Consider the following 16642-nt stretch of genomic DNA (forward strand, 5'->3'; position numbering starts at 1 on the left):
TCAGAAACTTCCAGACTTTTTTAAAATCAAGAAGATTCCCCCTCAATCTCCATCCTGTCAGTGAAAGGAAAAGCAATCTCTGAAATATTCTAATTCAACAAGTCCCGGACTTTTGCCTTTGGTTTTACAAAACTAAAAAGACAGACAGAAAAAGGAGAGCTTGCTCCATCGACTCGATCCCCCAATCAGCGATGTTACAACTAAATGGAGTGTAATGTGGACAAATGTGAAATTTTCCATTTCGGCAGGAAGAATAAAAAAGAAGCACATTACCCAAATGGTGAGAGATTGCAGAGCTCTGAGATTCAGAGGCATCTGGGTGTCCTAGCGTATGAATCACAAAAGGCTAGAATGCAGGTACAGCAAGTAATTAGGAAAGCAAATAGAATTTTATAATTCATTGTGAGGAGAATTGAATGCAAAAGTAGGAAGGTTAATGGGCATTGGTGAGATCAAAAACTGGAGTACTATGCACAGTATTGGTCTCCTTATTTAAGGAAAGGTGTAAATGTATTAGAACCAGATCAGAGAAGGTTTACTAGGCTATTATCAGGAATGGGTGGGTTGTTTTATGAGGAAAGGTTGGACAGGTTAGGCTTGTGTCCTCTGGAGTTTAGAAGAGTAAGAGCTGACTTGATTGAAACCTTTAAGGTCCTCAGGTCTTGACAGAGTGGATGTGGAGAGGATGTTTCCTCTTGTGGGAGAATCTAGAATGAGAGGTCATGGTTTAAAAATAAGGGGTCGCTCATTTAAGAGAGAGATGAGGAGAATTTTTTTCTCAGAGGTTTGTGAGTGTTTGGAACTCTCTTCCTCAAAAGGCGGTGGAAGCAGGGTCTTTGAATATTTTTAAAGCACAACAAGGTGGTGAAAGGTTATCAGGGGTAGGCAGAATGTTACAATCAGATCAACCATGATCTTATTGAATGGTGGAGCAGGCGTGAAGGGCCAAGTGGCCTATTCCTGCTCCTAGTCTGTGTGTTTGTATGTTCGTAACTAAGCAACGTGACCCCCAATACTTCACACACTCAGCAGCAACCATGTAATCTCCTGGGAGAGATAAGAAAGTCAGATTTTAAAAAAAACAACTTCGGTCAATTCAGAGTAAAAAGTGAAGGGGGAAATTTATCTCCAATCCCTGAAGGCAATCAAGAGCCAGGAAATAGCAATGACCAGAAGGAACATCATCCATCATCCTACCTACCTGTTGTATGTTGCTATATCAGTCTCCTGCATGAGTTTGACCAGCTCCCGTTTGAACATTAGCAGCGAACATTTTGGAAACTCACTTCAAAGTGAAGCTCTGGGAAAAGATAAACCACCAGATGCCTAACTTAGGTCCATGATCATGCAGATTGTGTGCACGGCCTCCTCACTAACTGATCCAATTCAAATGTGAAAAGTCTGTCCTGATGCACACTGTCCAATCTCTTCAAAATTTTAAACAATAAATTTTTGCTTTTCCAGAATGCAAAGAGAGGATACCGCCCTTGATAAGCCATTGTTGACACAAACTTCACACACTTGTCTAAAATTTCTTTCAGCAAAGGTGCTAATCTACTTATCCCACATCATAATTTTAAGCCATAGTGTTATAAAGATACATCTGCCGGAGGGAAATTACATTCCGGCAGTATTCAGTTGATTGAAATATTGTACATTCATCCTGTTAAGGACGTGACCGTAATTAATGGAAAGAATGAATTTATATTTTTTGTTATCGTGTCAAAGATCTAAGTGTTTCTCACCTGGCAATGCTTGTTGAACCATAAGGTTATTTACTATTTGAAAATTCCTGCTGGATGCTGGCTGGATATAAAACCTGGGGCTCCATTTCACACAGGGTAGTTTCATAAGAGCATAGGAACAGGACTAGCTATCTAGCTCCTCCATTCAGTGGGATCATGGCTGATGACCTGCAATGTAACCCCATATGCCCACCTTTGTCCTGAATACCTGTGGCTAACAAAAATCTATCAATCTCAGTTTTAAAATTAACAAATGATCGAATATTAATTAGCATTTGTAGAAGAGAGTTGCAAACTTCTACCACCTTTACATGAAGAAGTGTTTCATAATTTCACTCCTGAAAGGTCTGGCTCTAATTGTTTGACTGTTTTGACTGGGACTATCACCTAGACCTATCCGCAACCACCTGAACTACTTTCTCCCAGTTTATTCTATTTCTACTCTTTAATATCTTGAAAAGTTCGATGAAATTGCCCCTTAACCTTCTAAATTCCAGGGAATAAAGCCTTACTTTGTTTAATCTCTCTTTGTAACTTAACCCTCGGAGTCCAGGGGCAGAATTTTCAGGAGGGAACTGCAGGAGCTGGCACGCGGAGGCACACCTCTGATCAGCGCCCCCGATTGGGGGCACGCCACCATTTTACATGGGTGGGCTAATTAAGGTCCACCCAGCGTGACGTCCACAGGGAAACACTATGCACTCCCTGTGCAGGTGGGGGGGGTGGGGGGATTCCCTGAGCCAAGAGTACGCTCTTTCGCACATGCACACAAAAGAGTGCACTCATCTCCCTGAGGCTGAGCGCTGCCTCAGGGAGATCGACTGTACATTAAAAAATATTAAAAATAGAAAAAAAAATTACCTGATACGTCCCCTCATGTGACACTGCCATGTGAGTTGGGACATGTCCATAACTTTTAAAAACACTTTAAGTAAATTTTTTAAAACCTACATGAAACCTCATCCTGCCCGTGGATGAGGTTTCATGCTTTTTCTAATGCCCGCCAGGGCTCCTGGCCTGCCCGCCAACCTTAAGGTTGGACGGGCAGGTCCATTAATTACTTTAATGACTCTGTCAATGGCCTCAATTGGCTATTGACAGGTCGGTGGGCGCACAGCTGATTCTGCTAAGCCCCCACCCACCTGAAAATTTAAATGGGGCAGGGTGAGGTTGGGAGTTCCGCCTGACATCACTGCACATCATTTTACGTGTCGGCGAGTGGGCCCCGCCCCCTGCTTGCCGACGGGAAAATCCTGGCCCAGGTAGCTAAAAGTGAATGTTGGTCCCTTGGAGGACGAGACTGGGGAGTTAATAGTGGGGAACACAGAAATAGCAGAGACGCTTACTCAATATTTTGCCTCAGTTTTCACGGTGGAGGACACTAGTACCACCCCAATAGTAACAGGTAGTGAAGAGGATATAGAGAAGGAGGAACTTAGAACAATCACCATCACGAGAGAAAAAGTACTGAGCAAACTATTGGGTTAAAGGGTGACAAGGACCTGATGGCCTACATCCCAGGGTCTTAAAGCAAGTGGCAGCGGAGATAGTGGGTGCATTGGCTATTATATTCCAAAATTCCCTGGATTCTGGAAAGGTTCCAGTGGATTGGAAAAATGCTAATATAATGCCCTTATTCAAAAAGGGGGGAGGCAGAAAGCAGGAAACTATAGACCAGTTAGTTTAACGTCTGTCATTGGGAAATTGTTGGAACCCATTATTAAGGAAGTAGTAATAGGGCATTTGGAAAGTCAAAATGTAATCCATCAGAGTCACCATGGTTTTATGAAGAGTAAATCGTGTTTGACTAATTTGCTGAAGTTCTTTGAAGATGTGACAAGCAAAGTGGATAATGGGGATCCTGTAGATGTTGTATATCTGGACTTCCAGAAGGCCTTTGATAAGGTGCCGCACAAAAGATCAATACACAAGATAAGATCTCATGGAGTTAGGGGTAATATATTAGCTTGGATAGAGGATTGGCTAACCAACAGAAAGCAGAGAGTCAGGATAAATGGGTCTTTTTCTGGATGGCAAGCTGTAACTAGTGGGATGCCACAGGGTACGGTCCTTGGGCCCCAACTATTTACAATCTATATTAATGACTTGGATTCAGGCATAGATGGTACTGTAGCTAAATTTGCAGATGTCACCAAAATAGGTGGGAAAGTAAGTTGCAATGAAGAAATAATAAATTTACGGATGGATATGGACAGGTTAGGTGAATGAGCCAAAATGTGGCAGATGAAGTTTAACGTGGATAAGTGTGAGGTTATCCATTTTGGTCAGAAGAATAAAAAGGTGACTTATTATTTAAATGGAGAGAAACTTCAGAATGCTTCAGTGCAGAGGAATCTGGGTGTCCCCGTTCATGAAGCGCTGTAAGCTAGTATGCAGGTACAGCAGGTAATAAGGAAGGCAAATGGGATTTTGGCATTTATTGCTAAAGGAAGTGTTGTTGCAACTGTACAAGGCATTGGTGAGACTTCACCTGGAGTACTGTGCACAGTTTTGGTCCCCTTACTTGAGGAAGGATGTAGTTGCACTGGAGGTGGTTCAGAGGAGGTTCACCAGGCTAAGGGGTGGTAGATTTAAATCCGAGATGAGGAGGAATTACTTTTCTCAAAGGATCGTGAATCTGTGGAATTCACTACCTCAGAGTGCAGTGGATGCTGGGACGCTGAATAAATTTAAGGAGGAGATAGACAGATTTTTAATTAGTAATGGGTTGAAAGGTTATGGGGAGAGGGCGGGAAATTGGAGTTGAGGCCGAAACGAGATCAGCCATGATCGTAATGAATGGCGGGGCAGGCTCGAGGGGCTGAATTGCCTAATCCTGCTCCTAGCTCTTATGTTCTTATGTATCAGTCTAGTATATCTGCACTCCCTCCAGGACCATCCTACCCTCCTTTCAGTGCTAACATACACCCTCTCTCAATGGAAAAAGCCCCCACCATCATGATACTGAGCACTCCAAAGTACCAAATTCTGAGACTGTTAGTTGATTTTATTTGGGTTGGTGGTGAGGGTTTTACTATTGGCCGCAACATGCCCAATTAGAGAGGGAGAACATTAGCTTCAGGTCACGTTCTTGACTGGTGTCAAATAAACCCTGGTGAAAGTGAGTGTGAGATTTTTGGCCTTACTATAATGTCCCTTTAATTGACTAGTTCCTAATCTTTGCCATCCAGGCTCAGAAATGAAGGTACTAGTAAGCAACAGCACACTAAGGAAGTACACTGCACTTTTTGATATTGCACTCCACCTATTTGTTCCTGTTGCATTTGCAACCAGGAGAAACTCGAAAATTAAAATAAGCTTTTTTTGCATATTATTATTGCTGAGGGACTCGGAATTCAATTGGCATACCTGTATTTAAAATTTTAGCAGTCAGAATCAGTGGAGCCCGAGCTTGAACTTGCCTTTGGGTCCTTTTCTTTTACCTCCTGTTCAGTGCTGTGAGGCTCAAGTAGGAGTTTGCAGTCACAGTGGTGTGAGTGGTCTGGATTCAGCTCCACAATGGCATCTCACATGAACTCATTTCCAGCATTTATTTTAATAATATAAATGACTGTGAGCATGTTACTATTATTATTCAGCACTGCCCTTGAAGATGAATTCTTTGCCATCATGCCATTCTCAATAAAGTAATTAAAATGATTACTCCATAAATAATGTTACTACAGTAGCTTGGTCCTTTATGCATAAATACTGAATAATGTTCCCATTGGGAGATGATAATATTTAAACGTGAGCCTTTAATGATCCCACGGAAAATATTTGGTTGTAAGTTCACTTTACAATACAAGTATAATCTTTTCCTGCAATATATCATTTGCTGAAACAGTCAGCCTTAATCTGGCTGGGACGCCCTCAATACCCACACTCAAAGTGTTAAATGCCTTGAAAAATGAAAATGTGACAGACGGCCTCTCAGGAGCTGCTGATAACAAGAGCTAAGAACAGAGGCTGTCTGTCATTAATGGGAAAGCCTGTGGCAGAGAAGGTTTCCCTGAAGGTATGTCCAACTAATTTTCCAATGGATTTGAAACCATATGGGCTGAAATAAGCACCCAAAGTTCTTACATTGTCAGCACCAGTGAAGTGTTTATGAGGGGAAAGTGCAAGAAAGGTTACCTCTGAGGTGGGAGGTCAAATAGAACCAGTCTGGTACCATTTATAGCCCAAGGCTTAGAGGCAGAGAGTCAGACGTTCATTCTTAGAGAAGGATTCACTTTAATAAAACCTGAATTGTGCTTCACAATACAAATGTGAATGTAAACTGCAGACTATAGTCAAGTCTGATTAACAGGTCATAAATAGTGGAATTTCAGGCTCTTGCACCAAAGAAATATGAATTCAAAAGTTAAAAGGAAAACTAAAATGAGCGGGCCGGTCATGCAGGGAGTGTCTGCCTTAATCATCAGGGAACTTGAACGCATTCCTTCCCTAAAACTGCAGACCCCTCCCTCAGTTAGTCAGGAAACATGGAGGTCACCCAGGAGTTTATTTTAAAATGAAATGCAGCCAGCTACACAAAATTCAGCTATCATCACCAGCACATGGTAATGTAGATCGAACTCTTTAATCAATTTACAGAACAGGCTGTCTGTCCAAGAGGAGCCAAAGCCCGTAATTATATGCGGATCTAAATGAGAACTGTAGAATGCTATGGAACAAACCACTTGACCCATGGCTCCAATATTTATGGGGAGAAGGGGAGGGAGGGAAGGCCAGGAAACACACAAATACAGGGAAGGTGTGGACCTGCCAAATTTAATGACATTAACATCTTTTTATCCATTGCCAGCCCGGCAGATGGACAGATTGATGACAGCCAGGTGGGCTTGAGCTGGAAGGCAACAGCAGGAGGAGGTTGTCCTATTGGTAGGGTGTAGGCTGGGAGCACAGCAGTGAAGGCAGTGAGAGAGATTGTATGGAGGGAGAGAGATTGTGGGGTGGGAGGGAAAGAGAGATTGTGGGGAGAGAGAGAGAGAGATCGTGGGGGGAGAGAGAGAGATTGTGGGGAGAGAGAGAGGGAGATCGTGGGGAGAGAGAGAGAGATTGTGGGGAGAGAGAGAGAGAGATTGTGGGGAGAGAGAGAGAGAGATTGTGGGGAGCGAGAGATCATGGGGAGGGAAAATCACCCCAGAAGGTCTGGGAGGAAGCACTCCTACTCCTCCTAGAGCATTGCTGTGTGGTGATTATGGTTTAATCTAATGTGTAGCATACCTTTAAGAAGAATGTTATAAAGGAGGATTACATGATCTGTGTAACCAATAGAAGAATAGCGCCGGCTACGTCTGTACTTAGTAGTCATTAGTATGGAGATAGGGTTTGAAGTGGAAGTGCACATGAGTTAGCTGCCTTTGTAAATAAACAGAATGTTTTCCACCTAAGAAGTGTCTGCTGATGAGCTCTATCTATAGGACCAACTCGGCCATCCTACGACAAGCGTGTAACTGGGATCTACAAGTCCCAACAGCTGGAAAAGCACTTACCTACAAGGTCCGCCAGCTCCTGCCTTCCTTCAGTTGCTGGCTTTCCCAAACCCTGGAAAATAGGCCGGCAGCTATCAAATTCAAATGGCCCCCAAAATATGAGGAACAGAACCTCACTTAAATCATTGACCTGGCTCTCCGGAAGGGATTTCTCAGGCTGCCCAAAACCTGCCTGTCAATGTGGCTGTAATATTATTTATATTTATATATGTTAATATAACATTATTGGAAGAAGGGCAGGGAGATGTCCTGGTCAATATCTGTCGATCAAACAGATTTTCTCATCATTTATTCACTGGTTGCCTATGAGACCTTCATGTGCATAAATTGATTGCCTACATCACAATAACCACACATCAAAAAGTAAATCATTGGTTATAAGGTGCTCTTGGCTGATGTGACAGGATGCTATATAAATGCAAGTTCTGTCTAGCAGCGTCATGAAGTCACTTTTGTAGCAATACCAGAGGAGTTTTGAAGTATTCATAATTCAGTAGTTAAGGAGGAGAGATCTTGTTTGTTCCAACTAAGGTTTCTGTATTTTCTTTTCGCTGGCCGCATTGCTAAACATAACAGCTTCTTTAATTATGAGGGAATTAAAGAAACTGGCACAACCTTATAGATTCTGTTGGCTTTGAATTGAGACCAAAGATCCATCTGATCATTTTAATTGTGTTACCTTGTAAAGGTTTCCTACTCACTGCCTTCATTATTTCATATACAAGTGCTCTCCCAATCCCCCATCCCCATTTAGCCCCCAACATTAGTGCTGAACAATCCAATCGGAGGCAGATCGGGAGCATTTGCTACAGATTCTGTCAAGGTTCTGCTCCTTAGTTAACCTTGTCAGGAAGCACACTTGACTGGAGTCCCAGAAGACTTGGCTGAGGCTGAGGGGAAAACATTACAGTTTTGTTAATGGAGCATTTTAACCTCTGACACCTAAAAGGATGATGTATAGATGAAGCCGGGAATACTTACTCAGGGAATACTGAGACTCAAGGGTACACTTCGGTCTTGAGTATTTGTAATTTCAGTTCAATATCTGAAGTCATTAAAAGAAACTCTTACCTTCTTTGTTGGCAATGAAACAGTTAATAAGTATATTTCAAACAATTGGTTGCCAAATAAGATATGCAACAATGTCTGAAGTTCCTTTGACATCCTATGTGCGGGTGTTCATCAGAACATAGTTCTGAAGGGGATAAGTTGAAATGGGGTTCTACACCTTGAATGTTTCTCTTTTGTTCTCCTTGTAGGAATGACATACTCACTGTCCATTTACAGTATTTTCAGTTTTCATTTTAAACCTGTATCTGCAAGCTTTTAAGAATGTAAGAAACAGGGCTTGAGTAGACCATACAGTCTCTCGAATCAGCTCCGCATTCAATAAGATCATCATCCATCTTCTGCCTCAACTCCACTTTCCCATCCACATTCCACATCCCTTGATTTCATTAGAGTCCAAAAATCTATTGATCTCAGTCTTGAATGCACTCAATAGCTGAGCTTTCAGGGATCTCTCAGATAGAGAGTTCCAAAGATTCTCAGCTCTCTGAGTGTAGAAATCTCTCCTCATCTCAGTCCAAAACAGTCAACCGCTTATCCTGAGACGCGGACCCCTAGTTTTAGACTCTCCAGCCAAGAGAAACAGCCTCTCAGCATCTACCGGTTAAACCCACTAAGAATTTATATGCTTCAAAGAGATCACTCCTCATTCTTATAATATTTCCAATCTCTGTCATTTTCTTGTTATTTCTAGAATGTTCTATTTTTGATTGCTTTTCCAATGCCTCATTGAGAAGATCATTTACGTCATTTAACAAATTCCTATTATTTTTTTCAAACGGGTTATTCAATCCAGTATTTCCCCCTCTGGTTGGAATGACTTTTGGTTGTCATTTCTCCTCCCTCCTCTTGCCCCCCCTCTTTTTTACGATTCTGCTAAAACGCTCACTTGTCTGTCGATTTACGGTCGTGAAGAAGCGGGTTATTCAAAACAGTAACCAGCCTTTTCACATTAATGATGTCAACTGACCTGCTAGAAGTTTGCAGCATTTGTCTCAAGTTTCTAGCACTTACCGTTTTTATTTTGAGGTAACATCTGAATTTGCTTGGGTTTTTTTTCCCCTGCTGTTGCTTTTAGCTCACTTTATTGTCACAAATGGTCTCACAGAAGAACTAAACCTGAATGTGAAACTTGAGATTCCTCCAAAACTATCAGTTTCTGAACCAAGTGAACTTCATTGTTTGGGCCTAAACTTTCCTTGTTTTTTTAAAATCCCTAATATACCATTCTTTTGACAACATGAGTCGCTTGAATGTCACTCTGTAATCCTGAGACACTCCTCTTTACACAATAGTTGGCATGACTGCATACAGCATTTCCAGTAATGAATTACTGCCTTAGCAGACTCTTTCAACATCGCGTGCAGGCAGAATAGCCTCGGTAATCCCCTTATAACTTCAGATAATGCACTAAAGCAATGGATTCTGAGGGGCTCCAGTACAGTAATTGGCAACACTAATTACATTTACCTGCCATTGTGTGAGGGGAAGTACAATAGATCATGTGTTTGGACAGGTGAACAATACTCATTTTTAGTCCTCCGATCTCCAGCTCACTCAATTGCCACCTGTGGAAGCTGTTGCCGTGATAGATTTTGATTGGTCACGCCTTGCTTAGTCAGATCCTAAACATAACTTTGAGAAAAGAAAAGAAAAGCTCCTGTGGAGGAGGGGAAAAAAGTCAAGGGTATGTTTTTTTACCTTGAGAAGGGAAAGTATTTTCTCATAATTATTTTAATAGTTTAACACTGTCAATTAAATCCAGACATCGTCAAATATGAATTTAAAACCATTAGCAGCAGTAAACTGTCCAATTGTGCCTCGCATAAATCATGTCATTTTCATGCTCTTCAATCATCTAAATTTCCTGTTAATTGGTATAAACCAAAGGTTTAATTGTTCCAACTGTAGGGTGCTCCCCCATGGTGGGCTGGATTTAGAACATTGATACAGACACATCGCAACACTACGTGAAATTAAAAAGGTTTAACTATGAGGACTATATATCAGTGCCCCATTGACAAGGGACACCATGGCCTGAATCTTCTGGTCAGCGTGCGGGGACAGGGCCCCATTCGCTGACACATAAAATGACGTGCGGTGACGTCGGGTGTGCACTGGAGTTGGTTGCGCGCCCACCGAACTGTCAAAGGCATTTTAAGACCTTTAATAATCTAATTAAACTGGTTGCCTGGGCTGCCTGTCCAACCTTAAGGTTGTCGGGGGGGCAGGCGAGGAGCCCAGGCGGCCTTTGCATTTATCATGAAACCTCATCCACAGACGGGATGAGGCTTCGTGAAGTGTTCATAAATGGAATAAAAATTTTTATTAAAATTCATGGACATGTCCCAGCTCATGTGACACTGTCACGTGAGGGAACATGTCTGAATTAATTATTTTTTTCTTTATTTAAGTTTTTTCAGAGTCAAACTAATTTCCCTGAGGCAGCTCTGTGCCTCAGGGAGATTTCTGCACTCTTCATGCGCAGAGGAGCACAGGCCCCGACTCAGCCTCCTCCCCCACTCCGCCTGCACAGGGAGCTCTCAGCGCTTCCAGGTGCGCATCACGCTGGGCGGGCCTTAATTGGCCCACCTACGTAAAATGGCGGTGCACAGCCAATCGCGGGCAGCGATCGGCTGCACTCCCATCCACGCCTGCTCCCGCTCAGCCCCTCCCCCGACGGGGAGAAAATTCTCCCTCACTAAGCCACTGTAACAAAGCCCCAAAACTGTAAAGAAAACCTAACAAATCAAATTAAAATAACATCCCAGATGTAATAGATGTATTATCAGTGCCTCCGGTGCCCACTGGTCATGGAAGGCCTCAAGTGCATCGGCAGACATCACTGCTCCCTCTCCAAGGACTGTCCCATGATTAGGTCTCCTGACCTATTCACTCACCTCCACACTGGCTTGTCAAAGAGGGGCTGAAAGTGCTCACATTCAACATAGATGTGAAACAGATTCCTCCAGGTGGCAGAAATGACAGACAACCAAGGGGCGACAGTTTACGTAGACTAGGCCTGTGGACCTTAGTAAAGAAGCATGTTCTCATTGAGGTGTTTATGGTGGTTAAAGAATTTGATAGCATAGATGGGAATTATTTCTTCTCGTGAGAGAGTCCTGAACAAGAGGACTAAACCTTAAAATTAGAGATAAGCTTTTCAAGGGTGATGTCAGCAAGCTCATCTTCAAAGGGTAGTGGAAATTTGGAACTCTCCTCACTCTCTGACCACCCTGCCCAGGTAAACAGTTGAGGCTGGGGGTCAATTAAAATTTTCAAAATTGAGATTAATAGATTTGGGTTAGCCAAGTGTATTAAAGAATATAGAGCCAACTTGGGTAAATAGGATTCAGAAGCCGATCCATAATATAATTAAACAGTGGAACAGGCTCGAGAGGCTAACTGGTCTACTCCTGTTTCTAAATTAAAGGAGTATGTTTTTCCCTATTGTTTATATTTTTTGTGTAGACTTGAAGTACAATTTGATCAATGTTTTCCGCTGGGAGCAATCTTTTATTACTTTTGCGTTAATGTTGGATATCCCAAGATAGCAGTAATAATCCCAGTTTCACACTTCGCAAATGGTTTCACATCCATTTAATGAGTATACAAATCACCCTCTGACAGGGTGCGTGAAATGAAACTGCAGACAGGGTCAGTACCCTGTCCTTGATTCCCTGGACCAGGTTTGAACTCAGGGAGAAGATTAATGATCTGCCCAAGAGTATAAATGCCATGTGCAGTACAAACAAAACAGAGCAGATATGGATTGTTCATCAAGCTGTTTGTAATGTGAGAAATCTGTTACCATCACAACATAACCCAAATGTGACTGGAGATTAGAAATTAATGTGCAAATGGCCCACAGAGGCAACTTCAACACTTGGGGCATTCAACCTGCCCATTATTGTGCATCTGCATTTTAAGTACTGACTGTCAAATAAGGATAACTGAGTCTCAAAAAATGTAGATTGAGGGGTTATGTAGGGAAAACATTGACCTCCTGTCCCCTGTGCTTGCAAGACTTCCCGCCTTCATTATGCAACAGTCAGGATCAGTGCCAACTTCAGCAGGTCTTACAGAGACTTGGCACACAGACTAGACTCCAAAATACTAATAATGAATACAAAACACTCTGCGTGTACCTACACCACATGGACTGCAGTGGCTCAAGAAGGCGTCTTATCACCACCTTCTCAAGGGCAATTAGAGATGGGCAATAATTGCTGGCCTTGCCAGCAATGTCCACACGCACCCCATGAACAAAATAGAAAAAGGTAGACTTTTCAGCAGATCCCTTTGAGCAGAAGATTTTGGAAGATGGACAGATAGGGGGAATTTTATGGAGCCCACAAAAGCGGAAAACATGGCGAGTGGGGTGACTTAGTTAGGCGGGATGCAAAATTTTGATTTCCTGAAAGCAGGATGAGATGCAGCGATACAGCCAGTGGCTTGTCTGTGGCATGTCTAAAATTACGCCGGCCTGTGACGGGTTTGTACTTGTAATACATCTGCATTCCAAGAATATTCATTATTGAAAACTGTTTTGGGTTAAAGTCCTACCTTCGGATAAAGTCAATGGCACATGAGAATCTCATGGCACCAGGTTCATGATCGCTTAAAGCTGACGTGTACATGTTGGCTTTGTGAAGTTGTGTGTAAGGTCAGCCAGTTTTCCTTGTTTAACTCAATGGCACAAGAGAGGGGAACAGGAAAATTGACTCTTGCCTGGACGTTCAGGACCGGCACGAGTGAGTGATGAGGGGGTTTGCGGAGTGGGGTCGGGGGTATGGGGGAGTGAAGTAGGAAGGGCCTGGTGTCCTGGCTGTGGTGGGGGCTGGGGGGTTGGGGACAGTCAATCAAGGTAAGAAAATTAGGGGACTAAAAGTTGGTGTCAGTCCTGTGCACATGTGGGTCCATCTCAGGGTGTTGGCTGGCAGAGTCCTGATAGGGCTTTGAGTTCACCTACAACATATCAATTACTCCCACTGGGAATGACCCCGGATAATGTCTGTTACAATGCATAGAAGCCTGCAAGCTCAGCTGTGTCCCACGGAGTCGTGAGTGCAACACTGGGCACTGACATGACATTCAATAAGGAGTGTACAACAAAAACACAACGTTGTTAATTCCCTGTAACCATCAATGTGCTCCAACCATGAGATGTGCCAGTAAACTGACTAAGCTGGTCTCAACAAATAATAATGAGACACACATGAATACAGTGAGACAAATGTAATGTAGGATATTCACAAGTGAAAGTTAACTTTGAAAAACACCCGTGCCACCTTTGTGCTCTCAAGTCTTATGTTAATGGCAAAGAATTGAGCAGGAAAGTTGGGGCCATGATGCAGAGCCTCCCAGTTTGACCAGGAAGCTCTTTAATAGGTTGTCCATAGGTGCAGTATTGTCAGCTGACAGTGAGTTTCACCAATGAAAAGCTCCCCCTGCTGCTAAGTTGCACATGTTTTGCATGGATGCCACTGGCATGTGCAACTTCTTTTATAATCACGTGGAAAAGGGATAAACGAGAGAAAGTGGAAGTGATGCTCAGTTCCAGTTATGATGTCACGACTGACACGCTGCTGATAAAATCCCAGCTATAATGTTTGCTTCATTTGGCTACATAGAAGGGGGTGGGGTGGGGGTTGTTGGGGGGTGGGGGTTGTTGGGGGGGTGGGGGTTGTTGGGGTGTGGGGGTTGTTGGGGGGTGGGGGTTGTTGGGGGGTGGGGGTTGTTGGGGGGGTGGGGGTTGTTGGGGGGTGGGGGTTGTTGGGGGGTGGGGGTTGTTGGGGGGGTGGGGGTTGTTGGGGGGTGGGGGTTGTTGGGGGGTGGGGGTTGTTGGGGGGTGGGGGTTGTTGGGGGGGTGGGGGTTGTTGGGGGGTGGGGGTTGTTGTGGGGGTGGGGGTGATCAACGCAGCAAATCTGAATGCTCTGGAATAATCTACTTCCTGCACCTTGAGAAATATAACATTCGGACTCCCCCTTGGAACAACATTAGAGAACAAGCCAAATGACTTTAGAAATATTACCTAGACCAATTTCAGAGTATATTTCAACCTGCAAACATTGCTCATATAATTTGTAAAATTTGGGAACCAAGGCAATGGTTCCTGACAATCTTGCCACCCTTGAAGGAAACAGCAGTCACTTTCTCACAATTCTAACTACTCAAAGGCCATTTATAATAAAGGGCTGAGAACCCTTTGTATCTTCATAAGCTAACCGAAGAGCGAAGCATGAGAAGTGAGTGACCTTGAACAAAGGTAGACAGGACAAGAATAACAACTCACAAAATAAAAGAGACCTGGGAAATTTTCTCAGGGCTTTCCATGTAGGATTGAAACAAGAAAAAAAGAAAATAATAAGTTTACTGCCAGGAATAAAGCTAAGCATGTGAAATAAAACTTAAGGAGTCTTCGTAGAAGCAGGACCTCCACCTACGAAAGTGAAAACACAAGGGGGATGGAAATGAAAGATATCGATGAAGCAAAAAAAACGAAACTTCTTACGGATGATGGAAACAAATGGCCAAAGCGATCCTGTCTGAAGTGTAAGTTAAAATTTCCATCACGTCAAGAAGGCTGAGAAAACACTGCCCTGCATTAAAAGCAGAACCCATCAAAGTCTAGACTGCTCCATCAGCCATAAACAGTCCCTAAGGTGGAAGAGGGGAAATGTCTGTTACAATAAGAGGCCTACAATAATGGAACTTGTTACATAATTAACTCCAGATAAAAGTGTACCTGGCCCAAAGAGAATTTTGATCGAAGTGTGGAATTCCAAAGTGCCAAGCTACTTCCCATTAGCTCCCCTTGAAAACTACTTTCCAAACATTCCCATTGTACAGAACTTCAGATCAAAGCAGAGTAATTTAATACTGAAACTGAATCCAGCCACCAGATATTTCCAGATCACCAGTTTTCTAAACACATAGCGGTAAGTGAAACAAATTCTCTGATAAATATTAAAATTTAAATGTTCTGTTTATTGCAGTAGTGTAACTATTTGTGTGTGTGTGTGTGTATTTGTGTGCATATGGGTTACTGGATGTCCAAACAGAATGAGGTAGAGATTAGCAAAATTTGCAGTTGAAAGAAATCTTGATCTAACCAGAAACATCCTGCAAAACTGGTTGAATTCTTTGTCGAATTCAACTAATCCTCCCCCAGGAACAGAGTGAAGATCTCTGAAAAGAGCTCAGTAGCAGATGGATCAATGGTGCAGAGCTCCACCTAATGAAACTAATGTGAATTGAGCAGTCATTGCAAGATACTTTCCAGCACAAGGGGATTGACAATGTGAGTTGCAGCTCACACGCAACTGTGTGATGAGCAGAGTAAAGGGTGCACAGTGGCTAAAAAATGATTCCTATTTATACCAATATTATCAGGCTTATGGGAGACGTTGAAATCAAACACAACTTGTGATAAACCTGATTAACTGAAACTTAAAGAAAAGTATTGTTAACCCCAAAGCTAACACCATAAATGTGGAATGAACAGCAAACAAAAATTCCTCAGGTAAAATGCACCCTCAGGAAAATGGAGAAAATACATCTCGGTAGAAAAACTCTAGAAAGCAGTAAATAGACATAGCATCAATGCCATTTCTACAAGGATGAACATCAGAAGTTACTTAATTCTATGAAGGGAAAAACATGGGCAATTCAAGATACTTCTGTCAGACTGCAAGGAATAAACACTTCCCCTAATTTCGGTTCGAAAACATCAAGTCACAAAGGAAGAAGTGAAGAACAAAGACTGTGTATATGGGATGAAATTATTAAATGCGTGGACCTGTTCTGTCAAAGGAGCAAGAAATACAACCCCTAACAGCCTACTCAATTGATGAGGTCATCTAAGAAAATAGCTCTAAATTGGTGATTCAGGCAGTGAATAATATAATTTTGAACAACATGCTCATTCAGGATGAATCAAAGAGCCATATCACAGAAAACTAATAGAAGGTGGGGAGGGGGAATAAAACCCCGCAAGCTAGAAATCTAAAATCTAAACAGAAGCCATTGCAAGGGTGCAGAGTCAATCAGTGTCTGAAAGAGAAAGAAACATTAACATTTCAGGTGGGGCCCTTCAACAGAAAGGCCTTCCATTTTATTTGGGAATGACCATTTTTTTAATTTAAATGAGATGTTGACAGGAATGCGTGATGGTAATAAAAGTGGTTGTGACAGCGCTTGTGATTCCTCATCTTCTAAAGCTGCATTGTTACCTTGGAAGTTATAGTGCAGGATATTCTGGAAAAAAAAAGTTTACCACACTTATGTCAAGTTCCTGTGTTCACTATTTTAAGAATTTGTTTGGT

Source organism: Cetorhinus maximus, chromosome 25, assembly GCF_964194155.1.
Source record: "Cetorhinus maximus chromosome 25, sCetMax3.hap1.1, whole genome shotgun sequence".
Lineage (NCBI taxonomy): Eukaryota > Metazoa > Chordata > Chondrichthyes > Lamniformes > Cetorhinidae > Cetorhinus > Cetorhinus maximus.